We start from the raw sequence: 21,540 nt of genomic DNA on the forward strand, positions 1-21,540 counted from the left end.
CTTGTTCACTGATTGTGCTTCAATCCCATGGGCCTTGTGGCCAGTTACATCATGGTAATGAAAGAAACTAGCCAAAAGGCTACATACTATAGATTCCATTTATGTGACACTCTGGCAAAGGCAAAACCATGAGGATTTGAACTAGATTAGTGGCTCCCAGGTGCTGGGTGCATGGAGGGGGACTGATAAGAGGGTACTGAGGGAACTTAGGGCAGGGGAGGGGGGATAGAAATGCCTATTTTGATTGTAGTGGTAGATATACAACTCTGGGTGTTAGCCAAGTTCACTCTAAGATTGATAAAGATTACTGTCTATAAATAATACCAAACGAAACCTATTTTTAAAGGAGAAAAAGTAGATGGGTTGCATTAAAGTTGCTCCTGCTGTATTGACCGAGTTACATGTGGAAGTGTACAGGCTCTCTGCTTCTCCAAATGCTGGGTATGTTGGGTCTAATTTGGAATGGACTGGATTTCATCAGTACCTGGTTTAGAGCTCCCTCAAAAGCCAGAAACTGCTATCTTTTTTAATGCCTGCTCCAAACTTCCTGGAATAATGATGGTTAGTTTTCCAAAACTGGTTTAGGCCTATTCCTGTCAGACTGAGGGAAATCTCTGCTGGGAGTTTTCCATTTGGAAACTGAATGTTCATTTGGACAGGGGGCCAACATTCAGCTGTCTGAGTGAGAATGTTCTGCTGGTATTTATTCTATGTATCACAGTAAATGTGATTGTAGAATTTTACATTTGTTTAGAATGCTTAATCATCCAGAGCAGAAGTATAGTTCATTTACATTTCCAGATACAAATTGTTCTAGCAAACATGTACTAATAGCAAATAGCTGTGTCAAAGTCAGTACCCCTGTATCCATGAGGATGGATCTGAGCTATGTCACACAAGCACATTTGTCATTGCAGTCCGGAGGCCTTTCCTGAACCTGTAGAGAAAATCCCCCTTCTCCTTCCTTTGCCCTTGACTGTATTTTTTACATTATCCCATTATACGTTTACCAGACTGTTTCCCTTGTCTCCTTCGTGCTTGGGGACCCCAGCCTCCTCGCTGTCAGGACAGGGTCTTACTTGCCTTGGTGTGCCCCATGTTTTCGCTGGCACACTTACAAAGCACTTAATACCTTTGTTTGTAGGAAGAAATTTAATTGGATTTCTAAAGAAAGTAGAATGACTTGGAATTTGGTAGAAGTTAATAGATTAAACTGGTAAAAGAAATAGTGTTTGACCCACTAAACCTTCTCTTACAATGGCCCTAGAAGGATTTTTTTTTTCTTCTCAAAGGACTCCAAGATTTCGCCATGTGCCCTCAAACTAACATATTCTGAAAACATGATTCTATCCTTAGGAATTCATCCTATCTCCATTCATTCTTCTATCAACCTAGTCAGAACCTTTATATTTTCTAACCAATCATGTCCTTTTTGGCATCTTGAATTACTTTCTTCAAGTATCAGGAAGGGCTGCCCCCTTATTCTCATATCTGCCATGTAGCATGCGAGTCATGAACACTGAATGATGGTCATGTCTTCCTCAGAATCTGATCAAGGCTTCCAGCAACAATGACTCCAGACAAAATCAGCCTTGTATTGATATGAAGTGTACTGAGATGACACTGCACCACAGCAGACCCATGTCAGCACCGCTGAGGTGGCTGCGCTGGTGCTGGTTGGGCTTGCTGTCCACAGATGTGGTACGGGTTTTGCCAGGTCTATGCATCCAGCCGTGCCAGGCTGTGACCTGTTGAGGGCAAGGGCAATGGCGAATACTGCTGCGAGGATCCTGCAGCTCCCAGAACTCAAAATATAATTTGAGTTTCATTTACATTTGGTAAATTTGGGTAGTAAAATATACTTTAATATTTAATGTATGTTGATGATTAGGGAAAAGGCTTTCATTTTTGTTGATTTTTTAATTTTAAAATATTTATCTGAAACCTACCACTTTATTATAGAAATAAACTTAAAAAAACACTTTCTCTTGCTAACTTTCAACTTTATTTCATAAAATTTTCATTATGTATACATAAGTATATTATATATACATACACACACATATAAGTTAGGGCATTCAGTGGCTTTAAGAAATACTTTACCTATGTGCCTGCAATCCCAGCACCCAGGAGGCTGCGGCAAAGGATTGTAAGTTTGTGACCAGCCTGAGCAAGACCTTTTCTTAAAAAAAAAAAAGAAAAGAAAAAGAAAAGGGCAAGGGCTGCGAATGTAACTGAGTGGTAGAACAATTGCTTAGCTGAGCTCAGTCCCCAGCACTGGGGAAAAAAAAGTGTGTGTATATAATGTATTTGCATTAGATATATTTGACTCACCACTGGAAAGTAATTTACAGATGGACTAGCCTACTACCTAAACTAAGAATGGCTTTTACATTTTGAAATAGATGAAAAAACTAATTCATGATGTTAAAATCATATAGAATTCAAATTTAGCAGCTATAAAGTCACTTATTGGGACACAGCCACAACCATTTATATGTGGGTATTGCCTATGGCTACTCTCCCATTCAAATGGTAGAGATGAGGGCTTACAGTTGACCATGTTGCTTGCAAAGTTTAAAGCATTTGCTGTTTTCCCTCTTGCAGGAAGTCATTTGCCAATTCAATCCTAAGATTAAAGAAAGAAACTTTTAACATTCAGCTTTTGTGTCTTGAATGAAATGTTGTGTTAAACATGGTCAGTTTGTTCTCTTTCATAATGAGCCAGTGTCCTGGAAATGCTACCCATACTATAGCACAATAAGATTGAGGGTTTGGGATTTTTTCTACAGTGGAAACCAATTTTATTCTCTAGGGGAATAATAAGTCTCTCTTCATCAGTATTCATCAGAGCATTGAAAGAAAGTTTGCCTGCAGCAAAGGTTATTTTGACTCCTTGCTGAAATCTCATCTAAAAATGCACCATCTCCGGGCTTTTTTCTTTAAGTACTAGGGGATATTTGTGTGTTCCTATAGTGATCTTTCATCTCAGCTGTATAAGCAGTTTTCAGAACCAACAGTGACTTAAAGAAGGTAGTAAAGAAGATTGAATATTGCGTATTTTATAACTGACTCATAATTTCATTTATGCTTAATACAGTATGACCACATTTCCAAGAGGTTGCATATATCCAGTGATACTGTGCACACAAGTGACTTGTTAATTTCAGCTATAAAAGAATTTTGGACTGTAGTCAAAAACTGTGAACTTACTTTCTTCTCCCACTTTTTTCCCCCTGAAATGATGAATAACACCTATTTTAATTAGCAAAAAGTATGAAGTTTTAAGTATTTAAAAACTGACCTTTCCTTAGTGTGGCTATATACCCCGTAACTTAGTGTGTCTGTAGCTTAGTGTTTTACTGTAGTGTAGATAATTTCATGTTCATGATTTTATAGGAGACAAAGTCTAAATAGAGCCTTAAGGTCTTCTAGATTTTCTAATAAGTTTTGTCAGTTTTGGACCTGTGTACAGGTTCTGTGATAGTAGTCCCATAATTTCTAATTAAGTGTTCTAATTTTAATGTTTTTATTTTTTAATTATTTAGCCAGTTCTGGGCCTTGGACTCAGGGCCTGAGCACTGCCTCTGGCCTCTTTTTGCTCAAGGCTAGTACTCTGCCACTTGAGCCACAGCACCACTTCAGGCCGTTTTCTATATATGTGGTACTTGGGAATCGAACCTAGGACTTCATGTATACGAGGCAAGCACTCTTGCCACTAGGCCATATTCCCAGCCCAATTTTAATGTTTTTAAAATTAAAATATTTATGTAGGAATTGTCTTCTTATTCTGTATGCCCTTAAGTTTGATGTTGATTTGAAGATCACTGGGGAAATGATCTAAAGCCCTTTTTAGTACACAGTTTACTCTAATGAATCATAAGCAGATACATTGTTAAACCCATAAATACCATACATATATAATTGGCTAAATGGATATGAAGCATAAAGTGGAAAACTGTTGGCTCTGTAGACTTTGTAAAGAGACGATCAGTGGAATACAGTTCCCTAGAACATATATTTGAGAGCCTTACTGCCCGCCGGAGGTCACTTCTACAATCTAAAAAGTATTACCTTCCTCATAAAGTCCAGTTATGGTGTTATGCATGATTTAATAGCCCAAAGTGAAAAATAGTACTCTTCTCTCCCTTAGCAATAAAGCGTCAATTAAGTCATGCGTCTCCTATGTCCTGAATTCCATTTTGGACAAACTAGTTACTGGTTATATTTTAAATATTTCAGTGTTATTCTTTCATTGCTAGTAATTTTTGGTACGCTCTTTCTAAATTGGAAGTTATTGCCTTTTCAGATCATATGCTTAAAGTATTCATTGGTTAATTGGCTTCTCTTTTGCATCCTTTCAAGAAGTTTGAATGCATTTTCTTTTCTTAGTTTGGCAAGAGTGTATTTGAATTAAGTTTGAAATAAGTTTGAAGTAGGTACCCTGTGACATAAACCATCTCCTCAGCTTTTCTTTAGTTATTATTTGGGTGTGGACATTTTTGCCTGGGTAGTCCTGAACTATAATCATCCTTTTTATACTTCTAGCATTGTTGTGATGACAGGTGTGTGCATCAGCTATTGGTTGAGATGGAGATCTTGTTACCTTTTTTTTTTTTTTTTAAATCTTGGCTAGCCTTGTACTATGAACCTCTTGATCTCTTCCTTCCAAGTACCTAGGATTACATACCTGAGCCTCTGCTTCTAGCCTGAGAACACTGTTAAAGCCCCAAATATTTAACATATGTAAGTAAAATTACAAGAGCAAGATAGAGATTTTTTTTAAAATTCTGTTACTCTTCAACAGTACAGCAAACCTAGATGAGATCAGTACTGTTTGATAGAAGTACCACAGTGCTACCAGAACTCAAATTTAGGGGAGTGGAGGTATCCCTCAGTGGCACAGCGTGTGCCCAGGGTTCACAGTCTTGAATTCAATTCTTGGCACTCAAAGAAACAAGATTTACTCTTAGATTTCTCACTCCAAAACATTGATGTGCTCGTTGGTTTTGTCTCTGATTTCTTTTGTTGTTGTTGTTGCCAGTCCTGGGGCTTGAACTCAGAGCCTCAGCACTGCCCCTGGCTTCTTTTTGCTCAAGGCTAGCACTTTACCTCTTGAACCACAGTGCCACTTCTGGCCTTTTCTGTATATGTGGTGCTGAGGAATCGAACCCAGGGCTTCATGTATGTCAAGTAAGCATTCTACCAGTAGGCCATATTCCCAGCCCTTGTCTCTGATTCTATTACCCTCACTTGCAGAGACAAGGTCATGTCTTCACATAGGTTCTTGTCACATGAGGTTACCTAAGGGTAGGGGAATTGCTTATAACATATAAGAAAATAAGTTCTTCATGAAGGTTACCTGGCAGTCAGAATCTCCTCATTGATATATTTCTGCTAGGATCTTAACTTACAGTTTCCTTACCATTTGTTTGGGTGAGCCTGTCTACTTAGTTTGTGAGACATATTTTTTATTTTTTGCCACTCCTGGGGCTTGAATTCAGGGTCTGGGCTCTGTCCCTGAGCTGCTTTTGCTCAAGGTTAGCATTCTATCGCTTGAGCCACAGTGCCACTTCCAGCCTTTACTGTTTATGTGGTACTGAGGAATTGAACCCAGGACTTCATGCATGTTAGGCAAGCACTCTACCACTAACCACATTCTCAGCCCATCTACTTTTTTTTTTTTTTTTTGCCAGTCCGGGGGCTTGAACTCAGGGCCTGAGCACTGTCCCTGGCTTCTTTTTGCTCAAGGCTAGCACTCTGCCACTTGAGCCACAGCGCCACTTCTGGCTTTTTCTATGTACATGGTACTGAGGAATTGAACCCAGGGCTTCATGTATATGAGGTGAGCACTTTACCACTAAGCCATATTCCCAGCCCCATCTACTTATTTTGAATTCTCATTTCTGCTTACTTACAGTCTGCCTTGTTGCTTTTTTTGGGGGGGGGGGTCTATTGGTACTTTTAACTCTATAGGGTTTTTTTTTTGTTGCTGTTGTTGTTGTTTTTTGCCAGTCCTGGGGCTTGGACTCAGGGCCTGAGCACTGTCCCTGGCTTCTTTTTGCTCAAGGCTAGCACTCCACCACTTGAGCCCCAGCGCCACTTCCAGCTTTTTCTGTTTATGTGGTGCTGAGGAATTGAACCCAGGGCTTCATACATGCTAGGCAAGCACTCTACCACTAAGCCACATTCTTAGACCCTACTCTTCAGTTTTGTACTGCCTACCGGATTCCTACAATTAGTGGTCCTAATTAGCATCCAACACTTTGGAAACTCAATTTCCCATTTCTCCTCAAATCTCAAGTCATCTGTGATTGATAGAATTGCATTTTATGAATATATTCTATAACCATTACAAAATTCATAGACTAAGATTGTCCCTATTGGCACACCTGATATTCTCTGTGTCCTCTGACCATTCTTTCCTAATTGTTGAAATGTGTGAATATTTTCCTATTTGCAAGTAGCAGCATGCTTCATTTTTTACCTTGTATTGTGATGACCTCAGCTCCTGGAGCTCTGGGACCTCCTAACAGTGTGGAAACTATTGGGTGTATTTAGTTGTCATATATTAAGCACTAACTTAATATATTCACCACTGTTCTAGAAGCTAAGAAGCATTTTCTACATTGTAAAAAAGAGAAGTGTCATTAGTATTTGGACACAAGGTATATTGGAACTGTCTGTGACTGCTGGTCAATTTGACTGTGAACCTAAAATTGTTCAAAAAAATAGAGTCATAAAAAAACCCCACCAAAAACCTGCTGGAGCAGTTTTAAACAATACATACAGGAGGGCTGGGAATGTGGCTTAGTGGTAGAGTGCTTGCCTACTATGCATGAAGCCCTGAGTTTGATTCCTCAGCACCACATAAACAGAAAAAGCTATAAGTGGCTCTTTGAAAAGAGGTAGAGTGCTAGCCTTGAGCAAAAAGAAGCCAGAGAGAGTGCTCAGGCCTTGAGTCCACGCCCCAGGACTGGCAAAAAACAAACAAAATACATACAGAAAATAATTGAGAACCAACTAGAAACTAGTACAGTTTTGTAATAGTAATGGTTTAAAATTTATCAATGCCTTGGTAACACCACCAAACCTTCCCCCCCCCCAAAAAAATTGTAATGTTGAAAGGCTATAGTGTATATAGGAGTTGTTAAGAGCAGAAGGAATCACTCAATTAACTTCTTTCAGAAGTTGGATGAATCAAAAATTGAAAGGCAGATTATGAGGACAGTTCACATAAGGGAACAACATAGGGAAAGATGGAAGTGAGGAGGTTGGCAGAGAGTATGTGGGAAAAGATAAAACCTGCTCCTAGAATAAATACTGTTGGATGAGGTCAAGACAACTGAGTGCATTATTTTAAGTTTTTTGTTATTATTATAAAGATGATGTACAGAGGGGTTATTATTACGTAGGTCAGGTAAAGAGTGCATTCCTTTATGGATAGTGTCACCCCTTTCCTTGCTTTCTCCCTGTTTCTCCCTTCTATCCCCACCCACAAGTTGTATAGTTCACGTTCAGTGAAGTGTCCAGTGCATGCCATTGCTGCATTTGCTGAATACATCTTGAAAACTGGGCTGGATAAAATAGAAGGTTGCTTATGGCATCATCATTCTGCAGTCAGAAGCAAGGGATGTGAGTGTGATGGTGTTCTTGAGGTCATTCTGAGAGATGGAGCATGTCTTGGTGATACCGGATAAGCCTGGCAAGTATGAGGCCCAGATTTAAACCCAGTACTGTCCTCACCAACCCTTATCCAAAAAATAAAGTATCATGGAAGACAAGATTATTTTCCTGCCAGATCCAGACCTGACTGGGGGAGGGGGGATTTCTCTCCTAGTCACTGATAACCTGAGGAAAGCTGAAAATTTTTCTGAGACCAACTGGGCACAAAGAATGAAAAAGAGAAATTAAAAATAGTTTTGAAGATAAACTACCACAAATCAGAGTAAGAGCTTGGCAAATCCCCTTAAGAAACCACAATAAAATTGTACAAAATTCTAAAAACAAAAAAAAAGCAAATTTAAGACTCTGCAAATGAACAAAAGACGTTAATTAAATTGAGAAACATTTATTGATGGGAAACAACTGTGTCTCAGGTAAGAAAAGAAGGACTCTGTGGTGTTTCTGAGTGGAGTACTCTTATCCTGACCTCCAGACTCAGCATAGTAGTTCTACAAGATCAAGGAGACTAGTGAAAAAGGAAGTTTCACTGGAGGAGTGGCCTTGCCTGAAGGGAAGTGGAACACGAAAAGTCCCATTGCCCTCTGCACTGTAACAGTATGCCTTCTAATGGAAAGAAGGATTAGCTAGCTCAGTAGTCCTGAGATTGTAGTCTGAGTTTGGGGCCAACAGTGGGCCAGAAGGCTGACCTGAAATTTATCAGGGAGTGATAAATGTTAGTTATAAGGGATCTTGGTATTTCATACAAAAGCTGATGCAAAGGCTTCATATATGTGTATACGTATATATACACACAGGCATGTATATATACGTATGTAAGTATATATACATGCCTGTGTGTATATATATGTAGAGAGATCAGAGAGGCGATCACCTATACTCTTTGGTTAACGATGAAATTTTGAATATATACAGCAGAGATGCAAGAGAGATTGGAAGAAATTAAATGCCCTGGCATACTTGAAACCTACATGAACTATCTATATGGTCCCCAACCAAACACAGTTCCACTGGCAGAGGATAAAGTGTTTGAACACAATCACTGACCATTCACTGGCTGACTACTGGGCTATAAAGACAGAGAAGTAATCCCTAGATATCCAGGCTTAAAAATAAAGGTAGCTCATGACTATGACCCTGGCTATTTGGGAGGCTGAGATCAGGAGGATCATGGTGTGAGGCAGCTCAGGTAGAGAAAGAAGTCCTCAAGACTCTATCTCCATGATGGGAAACTGGTTGCACATGCCTGTGATCCCAGGAATGATGGGAGGCCTAAAATAGACAGATTGTTGAACAGGCCTGTGCCTAGATAGGGAGTGAACCTATCTCAAAAATAACCAGCCAACAACAGGATTGGAGGTATGGCTCAGGTGGTAGACTGCCTGCCTAGAAAATGTAGCGTTCAGAATTCAACCCCCACTATTGCCCCAAAATAAAGCTTTTATTTTTTATAATGGGTATTACTTTTTTTTTTTTTTTTTTTTTGCCAGTTCCGGGCCTTGGACTCAAGGTCCAAGCATTGTCCCTGGCTTCTTTTTGCTCAAGGCTAGCACTCTACCACTTGAGCCATAGCACCACTTCTGGCCGTTTTCTATATATGTGGTCCTGGGGAATCGAACCAAGGATCTTCATGTATACGATGCAAACACTCTTACCACTAGGCCATATTCCCAGTCCCTAAAGCTTTTCTTTTTAAAAAAATGGAGTAGAGATTCACCAACCTTTGCACTGTTTAGAAAATATTTTCTACAGATTTAGTCCATGAAGATTAAAAAAGAGGAACAACATCCCTGAGGGGACATTGAAATCCAGATTTACTCTAGTGTTCCATCTAAAATGTAATCCGTTTTAATTAGAAAAGTACAAGTATGTAAAGAAAAAGAAGGTCCAATATTCATAGGAAAAAGAAATCAGTGGAAGTGTTTGAGTGGGCCTAGATGTGGGGCTTAGCAAACAAGGACCTCAACACAGTTACAGTAAATATATTCAAGGAATTAAACTATCCTTAAAGAATTACAAGACACACAAGCCATGCCTTAACAAGAAGAGAATCTCATTGCAGATGTGGAAATTATTAACAAGATCAGTTGGAACATCTAGATTGGAAAATATAATTGAAATGAAAAATTCAGTAGAGTGAGTCAATAACAGACTCAAGATGCCAGAAGAAAGAACTGGTGGTCTTTAAGATGAATCAATTGAAAAAGCAGAGAGAAAAATAATGAAAAAAAAAGTGAACAGACCCTCAAAAGCCTAGGATAACATCAAGAAACATAAAAGGATTAAACAACTAAACATCAAGATTGGTTTAACATCAGAAAATTAATTACTGTATATAATATATCCATAGCAGAGATAATTTCCATGATACACGGAAAAAGCATTAATGAAATCCAACATGCACTCCTTATTAAGAGCTGAACAGCCTGGAAATATAAGGGAACTTCCTCAAAAGAGAGCATCAAGGGAAAAAAAAAAACCCACAGCAAATCTCATCTTAATAGCGAAAGACTGGCTGTTTTTCTCCTAAAATTGGGAGCAAAAAAAGAATGTCAGTTCTCACTACTATTCAACATTGTAGTAGATATGGTTGCGAGTGTGATATACCACAAAAAGAAAAAGAGAAGAAAGAAATAAAAGCATGTAGTTTGGAAAGACAACTGTGTAAATTGCAAATGGCATGACCTTTATGTAGAAAATCTTATATACACATAAACAGAAAAACTAATAAACAAGTTCATTAAAACATCAATGTGATAAAATCTACAAATCAATACACAAAAGGGTCATACACACATTTCATATATATGAAATGAATAAATATATGAAATGAATAATCCAAAATTAAATTAGGACTTTTGTATATAATAGCATAAAAAAGAATAGGTTACTCAGTTAAAATGAGTTTAAACCAAGAATCAGTTTAAACAAAGGAAAACTACAACACACTGAAAAGATACCCAGCCACAGAGATAAAAATGTAAGGATGTTAGAGTCTCACAAGGCTTCAAGGTGGTGTTGATTGGGTGGCTGACCAGCAGGCCAAAGTGAAAGTCTCTATGAAGTAAAAGTCTGGTAGTAGTCTTGCACTACTGCAGCCATAGGAGTCCAGCAGTAGGTTTTTTTTTTTTTTTTAAAGAATCAGGTAATACAGGTTGTCAACATAAGAAAAAGATCGACATCGTTCACCAAGAGCAGAAAATTTAGTTTGTTCTTTTTTTTTCTTTTGGCAGTCCTGGGGCTTGGACTCAGCACCTGAGCACTGTCCCTGGCTTCTTTTTGCTCAAGGCAAACACTCGACCACTTGAGCCACAGTGTCACTTCTGGCCATTTTCTATATATGTGGTGCTGAGAAATCAAACCTAGAGGTTCATGTATAAGAGGCAAGCACTCTTGCCAATAGGCCATATTCCCAGCCTCAAGAGCAGAAAATTTAGTAAGCCTATAGACTAGATATGAAAGAAACCCCAGGAAAGCAAATCAGAGAACAAATTAGTGCTTGATGGTACAGACAGCAAACTTGAAGATAAGAGATCCTAAACAGATTGCCCAGGACATGGAGAAGCTGAATGAAAGAGTTTTAACCTAGTGCAACAGCCACCATTAAATGAGAAAGTACTAAAAGACTGAAAACTCTTGATTGTATTCTGCAACTTTATTAAAAAGAAAAGCAAGATATTTACAAAGAGTTGTGCAAGTTAGAAGTAGAATAAGAATTTGGAAGAAGGCTCTGTTTAGCCAATAATTTGATCCTGTCAAGAATGCTCAGCAGCATGCGGACCATGAAGGAGAAAAGTTACATCTCAATGTTTCACTTGCAGAAATGCCTGGAAAATCAAGGAAGAAAGAGAATGTGAACAGTTGGCTTCTTCAAGCCATGATGCTTCAAACAGCAGATCAAGAAATCCCTGAGAAAGGACCGAAAGAAAGGACCCAAAGTAGAGGGATTTTCAGAGGACCATATAAACGATTCTCATTATTTCTGATGAAAGGAAAAAATGAAAAAACAAAAAAAGCCAGTATAGCCGGGTGCCAGTGGCTCACACCTGTAATCCTAGCTAGTCAAAAAGCTAAGCTGGGCTGGGAATGTGGCTTAGGTAGCATGCCTGAAGTCCTGGGTTCGATTCCCTAGTATCACACAGACAGAAAAAGCCAGAAGTGATGCTCTGGCTCAAGCGGTAGAGCGGTAGCCTTGAGCCCAGAGAGGCTCTGCCTAGGCCCTGAGTTCAAGCCCCAAGACTGGCAAAAAACAACCCTGAGATCTGAGGATCACAGTTCAAAGCCAATCCAAGCAGAAAAGTCCTGTGAGACTCGTATCTCCGCCCCACAACTGACCAAAAAAACAAAAAACATACAAACTAGGGTGGCTCACATTGGTAATCCTAGCTACTCAAGAGGCTGAGATTGGAGAATCACGGTTTGAAGACAGAGCAGGAAAGTCTGTGAGACTCTTACTCCAATGAACTAGCTAAAACATGGAACTGTCAAACATTAATAAGGAAAAAAAATTCTCAATTTGTGTGAAGTGGGAAAATGAAAATGACATTGTTCCTTCTGCCAGTTTCATGTCTGATTGGAAGACTACTCTTGATTTAAAGATAGATGCCATTGTATAGTGTGTATGTTATTACACAAATGTCAGATAAGACTGAAGGACCATTTTTGTTAGAAATTCTTAAAATTGAGTTTTACACTTTTGAATGTTAAAAACATTGAAAAACCATTTTTAACCTCAGCTAACAAAAATAAACATTCTGAACAGATTAAAAAGCAAAAAAACAACAACCTCTGACCTTCAGTGGAAAAAGCCATATGAGAGTATGAGGCCCCGGAATGCAAGCTCAATACTGGCACACGTGCGCACTCGCACACACACACACACACACACACACACACACGCACAAATAGAGTGCCCACTCGGCACATCACAGAGCCTTCTTCACTGCAGCAGGCGTTTCCACGGTCTGTCCTCACACACCAGGAACCTCCCCTGCCAGAACCAGCACTGGCCCTGCATCCTGGATCACTTCAGGAAGTGGTTCTGGACCTCCTTCCCCAGGACTCTCCATAAGGGATTCCTCCCTCTCCACCTCATCCTGACATCATGAATTCAACTTTAGTGCCTGTGTTTGGAACTGCCTCACCTGAACTTTTCCCAGCCGCTCCTCTGCCCCAGCTGGAGGTCTTTACCTACCCTCCTCATCTTGGTTTAGCCAGTAAGCTACATCACACAGCCACAACTAAGAAGAAAGCCACCGTACCAGTCAGGGTCAAGGCACAGGTCACTCACCCCGAGCCAGAGATGACCTGGTCTGTGCCCACCACATTGTGGGTATGTCTGAGAATCAAAGGGCCATTCTATTGCCCAGAGAAAGCCAGGGGATGATTCTGTGGTGCTTCGTGCCAAAGCAGCCCACAGATCTGGTCCTTCTGTCTTGGTCTCCATACATACAAACTAAGGAGATATTTAAAGATGGAAGGGCCACTGTGATGGCTTTTGATGCCAGACAGGCTTCTGTCCATGGAAATGGTTCGTGGAGCATGAGGCTCTTGATAGGAGACAGTGCTACTTCTGTTTTCTAATTTCAATTCAAGGAATGCCCTAAACTTCAGTGTTATTTGAAGTGTTTGGCACAGACAGGAAGTATTGTTGCAATTAAATTGATTATTGAAGCACAGCTACTAATATCCTTTCACACCACCACTTTCCTCCCATTTCATCCCCAATTCTCTCAGGGAATTCTAGTTGCTTCCTTATTCTCACTCTCTTAGGTTCTGTGGGCGCCAGAGAAGAGGTTTCTGAACGGCATTATTTCATCTTATCCTTTCCTTTTTGAGTTATCTTAAAGATTTTCTTGTAAATATTTGGTGACATTTTGCCAGTAGCAAAGTGGATCACAATGTCATTTCCTCCTATCACACAGGATGTGTGGGAAGAAAATATGTAATTCTTTGATTAATGTTATTTCCTGGGGAAAAAAATATTCCATGCCAAAATGAATTGAGGGAGAGAGGGAGGAGGAAGGGAAGGAAGTTTAGAAGGAAAGAAGGAAGGAAGTCCTGAAGTGTTACTAAGAGAAAATGTAGAAAATCTAAGCTCATGGCAGGCATTCAATTCATGGGTTAGAAGGCTTCTTATTGGTAAGTTGGCAGTTTTCCCCAGGTTGATAAATACATTCAATATAATGCCTTAAAAAAAATCCTGGCAGGCCTTTTTGGATAGAAATTGACAATATGTTACTAAAATTTATATGGAAATGTGAACAACTCAGAACAGCTAAAACAATTTTGGAAAGGAAAAATAGAATAGGAAGATTTATACTTTCCAGTTTCAAGTTTTCCTGTCAAGCTCCATGATTGCAGTTAGTGGTATGAGGACAGACATGTAGATCGGGAACAGAACTGACAGTCTGCAAATGAACCTTTATGTTCAATCAGTTTTCATCAAAGATGCCAGAGAAATACAATGAGGAAAGGATAGTGTTTTTAATAAGTTGTATAAGAAGATGACTTTAGAAGGGCTGGGAACATGGCCTAGTGGCAAGGGTGCTTGCCTTGTATATATGAAGCCCTGGGTTCAATTCCTCAGCACCACATATATAGAAAAAGGCCAGAAGTGGCGCTGTGGCTCAAGTGGTAGAGTGCTAGCCGTGAGCAAAAAGAAGCCAGGGACAGTGCTCAGGCCCTGAGTCCAAACCTCAGGACTGCCAAAAAAAAAAAAATGATTTTTCCTGTTAGACAAAAGAATTTTTTAATTAATTAAATTTTGTTGACAAGGTGTTGTGCAAAAGGGGTACAGTTACATAATAGGGCAGTGAGTACATTTCTTGTGATATACCCTCATTTTTCTTTCCCTTCCCTAGATCAGGTAGGCATATATTCAATACCCAGTGTACCAAAATCATATACAGTAGCCACGTGGCATACGCCAAAGGAAATTCACCTAGAACTTTAAATATAACATCAACAATAGAGTTCGCTTATCCTTGTCTTATATGATCATATATACATAGCTGTTGAGCTATTATGATCCACTGATAGGTCTATTTTAGACCTTTTTATGTTTAGTAGTTGTTTGGTTTTAGATACATAATTTAAGGTCGCTGACCCAAACCTGTGGAAATACCATTTGACAAGAAGTTTTTTGTTTTGCAGACCTGGTCTCTACTGCCACCCCCGCCCCCCCGCAACAGTCATGTATCAAGGAGACCATGCCCCTTGTTCTCTGTGTTCTAAACTTGTCTTGCTCAACATTATTTGTTCAAGTTCTGACCATTTCCCTGCGAATACCAATATTTTATCATTTCTAATTACTATGTAGTATTCCATTGTGTATAGGTACCACATTTTTTAGATCGATTCATCAGAAAAAAGAATTTTTAGATAGAACACCAAAGCTTTATTAATTTTATTCATTCATTTTTACATACTTACATACCTCTCTCAAGCTAATGTAGCTGTGGGCTACACTGTCTCTGATACAGTTGCCATCTTGGCCCAGAAGGAAGGCCTATTTGTTTATTTTGGAGGATGGTGACTTCAGTTTTTGCCATATCAGTAGGTAAGTGAAGATTTGAGAGTGGAGTCACAGTGAGAAATTAGGGCCAAAGATATAGATTTGGTATTCACCCAAGAATTACAAACAGGAATGGAGCAAAATGTCAACCTTGGGCGATCTTACCAGGGAAGGGCATGAAGAATGATTAGAAATAAGGGAAAGGTCAACTCCCCCCCACCTCACAATTACACATGATGTATAAGGCTTTATTTTATCTTAAATGTGCCAGCTGCTCTTCCCCTGCCCCCCCCCAAGCCAGTAGGTATGAACAGACCAAGTTGAAGAAATTATTTAAGATTAAATAAAAATATATTTGGTTTTCTTTTAGGGAAACAGTTTTTTTCACAAAACTCAAACCTGATTGTGGAACTACCTCCCCCACTAGGTGGCAAAAGTAAGCCGCGGGAGAGAGCCAGGCAGCCCGGCCTCACACCAGGCTGTCACTTCGCTCCTGGTACCTTTGTTTTGAAATACTCAAACACTATATTTGAGATAGTGTGAAATAAATGAATAAGATTCACCTTGTATTGGCTTTTGGTAGGAATATGAATGCTTTTAGGATACTTAGATCTACTTTTACCAAAAATACTAAAGAGAAAATTAATTGTGTTCATTGGTAAGTTTATACTAAGACTCCTTGGGAAATGCTGTTGAAGAGGCCTGAGGTAAGTGGTAAGTTCTTTTTTAAAATAAGCTTGTAGCATTTGGTAGAAATTGTTTCTAAACTGCTATCTGTCATTGTAGGTTGCTTTCCCACCTGGGCTTTTATGAATATAAAAAGTTTCTGGAAAATTAAGTAATTACATGGAACTTGGAATATGTTTAAAAATAGCCTGAATAAAGTAGCACTTTCAAAATATGCTATTCAAAGATTTTATTAGTCAACAAAGAATGGTCGACTCTTATTGCAGTGTCAACATTAGCAGCATTTTTCCTTCTCATTTCTTTCTATTTGTAGATCTTTTGTGTTGTTCTTTGGTGGCCAGGCACCTGGGAAGGGCAGCAGACTTGCTTTTCTTCTAATTGGAGGTGACTCCCTCACTCATTCCTGTGCCCAGTCCAGCCCTGCAGGCAGTCATGGCTTCTCCTTGGCCTTTGAAGATGTTAGAAGAAACAGGCCAGGCCCATGCTTATAGTCCTAGCTACTCAGAAGGCTGAGCTCTAAGGATTCAGGTTAGAAGATAGACCAGGCAGGAAAGTCCACAAGACTTGATTAGCCAGCAAAAAGCCAGAAATGGAGCTGTGATGCAAGTGGTAGAGCATCATCCTTTGGCAAATAAGTGAAGGAAGAGTTTGAGGTCCAAAGCTCAAGCCCCAGTACAGATATAAATTCTTTAATTAAAAAAAAAGAAAAAGAATAAAAGGGCACGACCTTGCAGTAGAGAGCTGACTGTGGAGTGTCTTTGACATCAGGACAAAAAAAAATCTAAATTCCACCTAGTGGGTCAGGAACAGCCATGGAAATCTGCAAATAAGCAAGGCAGTTCCACCTAAAGCAATGGCATAGAACACGTTGAACATGTATGTTTCATTCATAGGTGAAAGTAATTTAGCAAATTTCATAAATATCGTTTTTTTCTGGATTTTCATACTTCTGTAGAATAAATATAACATGTCCTGTTGATAATATTTATTAATTTGTCCCATTTTTTATTAATGTTTAGTAATTTTTTTTTTTTTTTTGCCAGTTCTGGGCCTCAGACTCAGGGCCTGAGCACTGTCCCTGGCTTCTTCTTGCTCAAGGGTAGCACTCTGCCACTTGAGACACAGCGCCACTTCTGGCCGTTTTCTGTATATGTGGTGCTGGGGAATCGAACCCAGGGCCTCATGTATACAAGGCAAGCACTCTTGCCACTAGGCCATATCCCCAGCCCCAATGTTTAGTAATTTTATAAACAAGTTCATTGTGATATTCCCATGCTTACATAGAATGCAGTTCGATCAAATTAACACTCCATTATTCCTTTTATCTCCACCTTCCTCCCCTATTTGAACAATTTTCATCATTCTGTTCTCATATTTCAATCATATTCAGCCCCTTTCTCCTTCACCCTCTCTCTCCTGTTGATTCCAACTCCCCTGATCATGTCATTTTGTCTGTCTGTCTGTCTGTCTAGTGCTGGTCCTGGAGGTGAACTCGGGCCTGGGCACTGTCACTGAATTGTTTTGTTGAAGGCTAAGCACTTTGTCACAGGAGCCACCACTTCCTGCTTTGTGGTAGTTTGTTGGAGATAAAAGTCTCATGGACTTTTCCTGCCTGGGCTGCCTTTGAACCATGATTCTCAGATCTCACCCTCCTGAGATCTGATTACATAGGCGCCCAGCTTGTCATTTGTTTTTCATATTTATTTTAAAAGGCTTGCCTTTTCTTATTTAACTGAAAACGTGTGTCTTAATCTTGATTACTACTCATAAAGAAATTCAGTTTGGGGCTGGGAATATGGCCTAGTGGCAAGAGTGCTTGCCTCGAATACATGAAGCCCTGGGTTCAATTCCCCAGCACCACATATACAGAAAATGGCCAGAAGTGGCGCTGTGGCTCAAGTGGCAGAGTGCTAGCCTTGAGCAAAAAGAAGCCAGGGACAGTGCTCAGGCCCTGAGTCCAAGGCCCAGGACTGGCCAAAAAAAAAAAAAAAGATTCATGTTTAACAGTGTTTTTCACAAGTAAAGTGATTTGGGTTGTGCATCTTTTGAACTCCACTGGAAGCACCCTAAGAAGTGTGTCTCCTACTTACTCTTGGGTGTGCCCCCTCTCCAGTGACAATAGAAACAGGAACTTCTTTCTTGTTTCCTCATGGAATAGCAGGTGTTTTCCCAGTATTTGCTGCTCCTGGAAACTAACAACAAATAATTTAAAATGTCTTAATCTCCATTCACATTTTAGTTGTTATCTGTGAGCCAAAAGGCAAATTGAAGTATGGTGTTGGACAAAGAATAATAATCTTACTAAACATGCTTGAATTAAACTCATTGAATTTTATAATGTTGTCTATCCTCATTAAGACCAAAAAATGTAAATTCCATAATAGCTAATGGAGAACAAAGCTCAAACGAAATCTAAACTTCCTTCTTAGGGGTAAAAAATACTAAACATAATCACAGAGTATAGTCAGGAAACTGCATAAGCATTTACTTTAAAAGTTTAGACTCTATCCATGCTGGAGATACATAATGAAATATGCAAATACAAATTCATAAGTAAAGTATCTGGAGCATATGTGTACATGGATGTATAATATGATGGCACATTAAATATAAATGCACAATTCTCACATGGATCATACTTTGCCAGTAGTATCTACTTCTTTGTATAGTGATATGTTCCCATTAAATGCTTAATTTTACTTAAGATAAAGTTTGAAGCCTTAATGTCACTGCTTTATTCTGTCTTATTGGATAACACGTTAATGAGGATTCAATGCTTTTTTTTAGTCAATATGTGACTGGGAGGTTTTCTGTAATTTCTTTTAAGTAGGAAAATTTGCACAAAAGGAGTGTTTTCTTATTACCAAATGAGTTACTTTGAAGTTGATGGCAGATTACATCAGTCTGTTATTTAAATTGGTACAGCAGAAGACGTGCATTGTCCATCATTAGTGATGCAGCAAATTGCTTATTTATGTTTCAGAATCTAGGCATAGCAGGCCTTTGTGTGTGCTTTCGGAGATTGCTGTTATAGTAAAACATTTTTAAATGAATAAGGTTGTCTTTTTGGTTCAGTTAATGCATCACTGGAGAATTTAAAGATCCTGACCCTACCCATTTGCCTCCTTGTCTAGTAAAATGTGAGAAAATTGTGTAAATTACTTCATACCTTAAGAAGATAATTATCACATATTATTTGTATAATTGCTGTAAGACTCATAGGTGAGAAAAATTACAAAAATGGAGTTGTGTTGATCCTGTTACTAATATTGAGTTTAGTCTTCTGAACATTTTGAACATAGTGAGACAAAAATATGCTATGCTATTTTATTATGGTCAAATACAGAATGTCTTCCTAGTGTCACTAGGAATATACTGTCATTTTTATAACTGAAAATATAATCTGTATATTAGAACTCATTTTCAGGCTCCTAATTTCAAATTTGTACAAGTGATGAAAACAGATATGCACAATTTTTTTCCACTAACTGCCAGCAGAAATGAGTGTGTTTTGCTAAAGGTTTCCTATAATATGCCAAGAAGCCTAATATTAGGAAGAATTGAATTATGGGGATGTTTAAAATGTTTTCTTCAGCAACTAAACACATACTAGGCCATATACCTGGGTACGTACACTAGCAGAGAATAGACCTTAAGGGTTTTACGATACAGTTTGTATTGTACAACACACACATACATGTAGTATATGATAGGATATGTAAGTATACATATATTAGAACCTCTATTGTATTTTGGTTAAAAAACATAAATAATCAGTTTACTGTGTCACTAATGATGTATTACACGTATCTTCTGCAGTACCAGCACAAACTCAAGTCTGATGTAATCTTTCAAAGCAACTTATTTGCTTCTTTTGTGCAAACCTTCCTGCTAAAATATATATTATACACATATATGAGTTAATGTTTTATTTATCACAATTATAGTTATTTAATGAGAAATTTCAGTGATGACCTCACTTCTGAATTCCCATGGTGCCCTTGATTTGGAGCAAGCCATGAGAGCATCAGCCTCTTCTTTTTTTTTTTGCCAGTCCTGGGGCTTGAACTCAGGGCTTGAGCACTGTCCCTGGCTTCTTTTTGCTCAAGGCTAGCACTCTGCCACTTGAGCCACAGCGCCACTTCTGCCCGTTTTCTATATATGTGATGCTAGGGAATCGAACCCAGGGCTTCATGTATGCGAGGCAAGCACTCTACCACTAGGCCATATACCCAGACATCTGTTGTATTACTTTCTTCCCTTCTTCCTGTGTCACTCTTTCTACTTTCTCTCTATACTTACTGGTAGACAACACTGTGGATGCAGTGGGATCTTTGTCTCAACTATGGTTATAGCTCTCCTGGCCAGAGTTATTGTTGTCCTGTTTCAAGGTCTTCTTAACCTCCATTTGTGTGTGTATATTTGTAACAATAGGATATATTTGTTTTGAAAAGAGGAGGAGGGACTGGTTAATTTTGATTCTGGAGCTGACAAGTTCAAACACTAGGGCAGGTCTAGAAATAGACACTATAAACAGATGTTTCTGTCGTAAGCCAGCAGGTTGGACAAACTCAGGTGGGATTTCTGTGCTGAAGTCTTAAGGCAGCACACCTTCTTCTACAAGGATCCTGTTTCTGCTCTTTAAGGCCATTAACTGATTGGATGAAACCATCATATTATGGAGACTAATCTGATTTACTTAGCAAACAGATGGCTCATATTAATCACACCTATATCATACTTTTACAGGAACACCTAGACTAGTGTTGGACCAAACATCACAGCCTAGCCAAGTTAACAGAATATTAACTATCACACTTCTTTACCAGCTCTAGGCTTGGGTTTCATGTGGTAATTATAAAACTGTGTAGACTGAGACTTGACACTTGATTGTTATACTCTCAGGCTGGCTTACCATGGGCAAATTTATTAATCTCCCCACGTGGCAATTTCCTTGCTTACAAAATAAGAATGATAAACATTAGTTTGTATGATCTCTATGACTATCAGTACTTGCTACACAAATACTAGATTAATAGAGTGCATAAGAGTGAAAGGAAAAATGAGTTTTGAACAGAGAATTAAAAAAAATTAAACAGGCACCTAGTGTGTGTATCTACATCTATGTAGATATAGACATATATTATGGAATGGATTTATTTACTGAATCTATTATGGAATGGATTTGTTTACTGAATCTATTAATTATGGAATGGATACAGGCCATAATATAATACATACATATATACATACATACAACATTCATAAACTGAACAACCTTGAATGTCTTCTACATGCCAGACAGTGGACTAATTCTAGACCCACATCATGAATTTTGTTGACTTTCTTTACTGCTTTGGCTGGGGAAATTACAGTGACTATAGACAATGTGACAATCTTATTTAGCTTTCTTCTTCCAGAAACAGGCTAGGGTATGGCAGGCTGAATCTGCCTGATACTCCGCCAAGGTAGAATTGCACACCAATGTAAATCAATTGTTGACATCCTGGACAAATATTCATAGACTAATGCTTGTTTATGTACATAGTCTTAGGTTTTATGCACACATTTAAATTAATTAGGCACATGCATATTTGACTGAATTATCTCTTCAGTAGCTTATGATTTACTTCATTTAAGATACACTCTAAGTA

General features: G+C 38.8%; 1 protein-coding gene and 1 long non-coding RNA gene across 10 annotated transcripts in view; one reads left to right on the top strand and one right to left on the bottom strand.

The window, feature by feature from the left end:
• Nucleotides 1-21,540, top strand: part of Stau2 (staufen double-stranded RNA binding protein 2) — a 262,522-nt gene that overhangs the window by 174,697 nt on the left and 66,285 nt on the right. The gene's annotated exons all lie outside the window — the stretch shown is intronic.
• Nucleotides 857-21,279, bottom strand: LOC125360516. Its single transcript, XR_007212771.1, has 3 exons — nt 21,266-21,279; nt 14,936-14,951; nt 857-1,055 (listed from the first exon to the last, which is right to left on the bottom strand). It is a non-coding gene; the product is annotated as an uncharacterized LOC125360516 (long non-coding RNA).

The sequence above is a fragment of the Perognathus longimembris genome, chromosome 12, assembly GCF_023159225.1.
Source record: "Perognathus longimembris pacificus isolate PPM17 chromosome 12, ASM2315922v1, whole genome shotgun sequence".
Classification (NCBI taxonomy): Eukaryota; Metazoa; Chordata; class Mammalia; order Rodentia; family Heteromyidae; genus Perognathus; species Perognathus longimembris.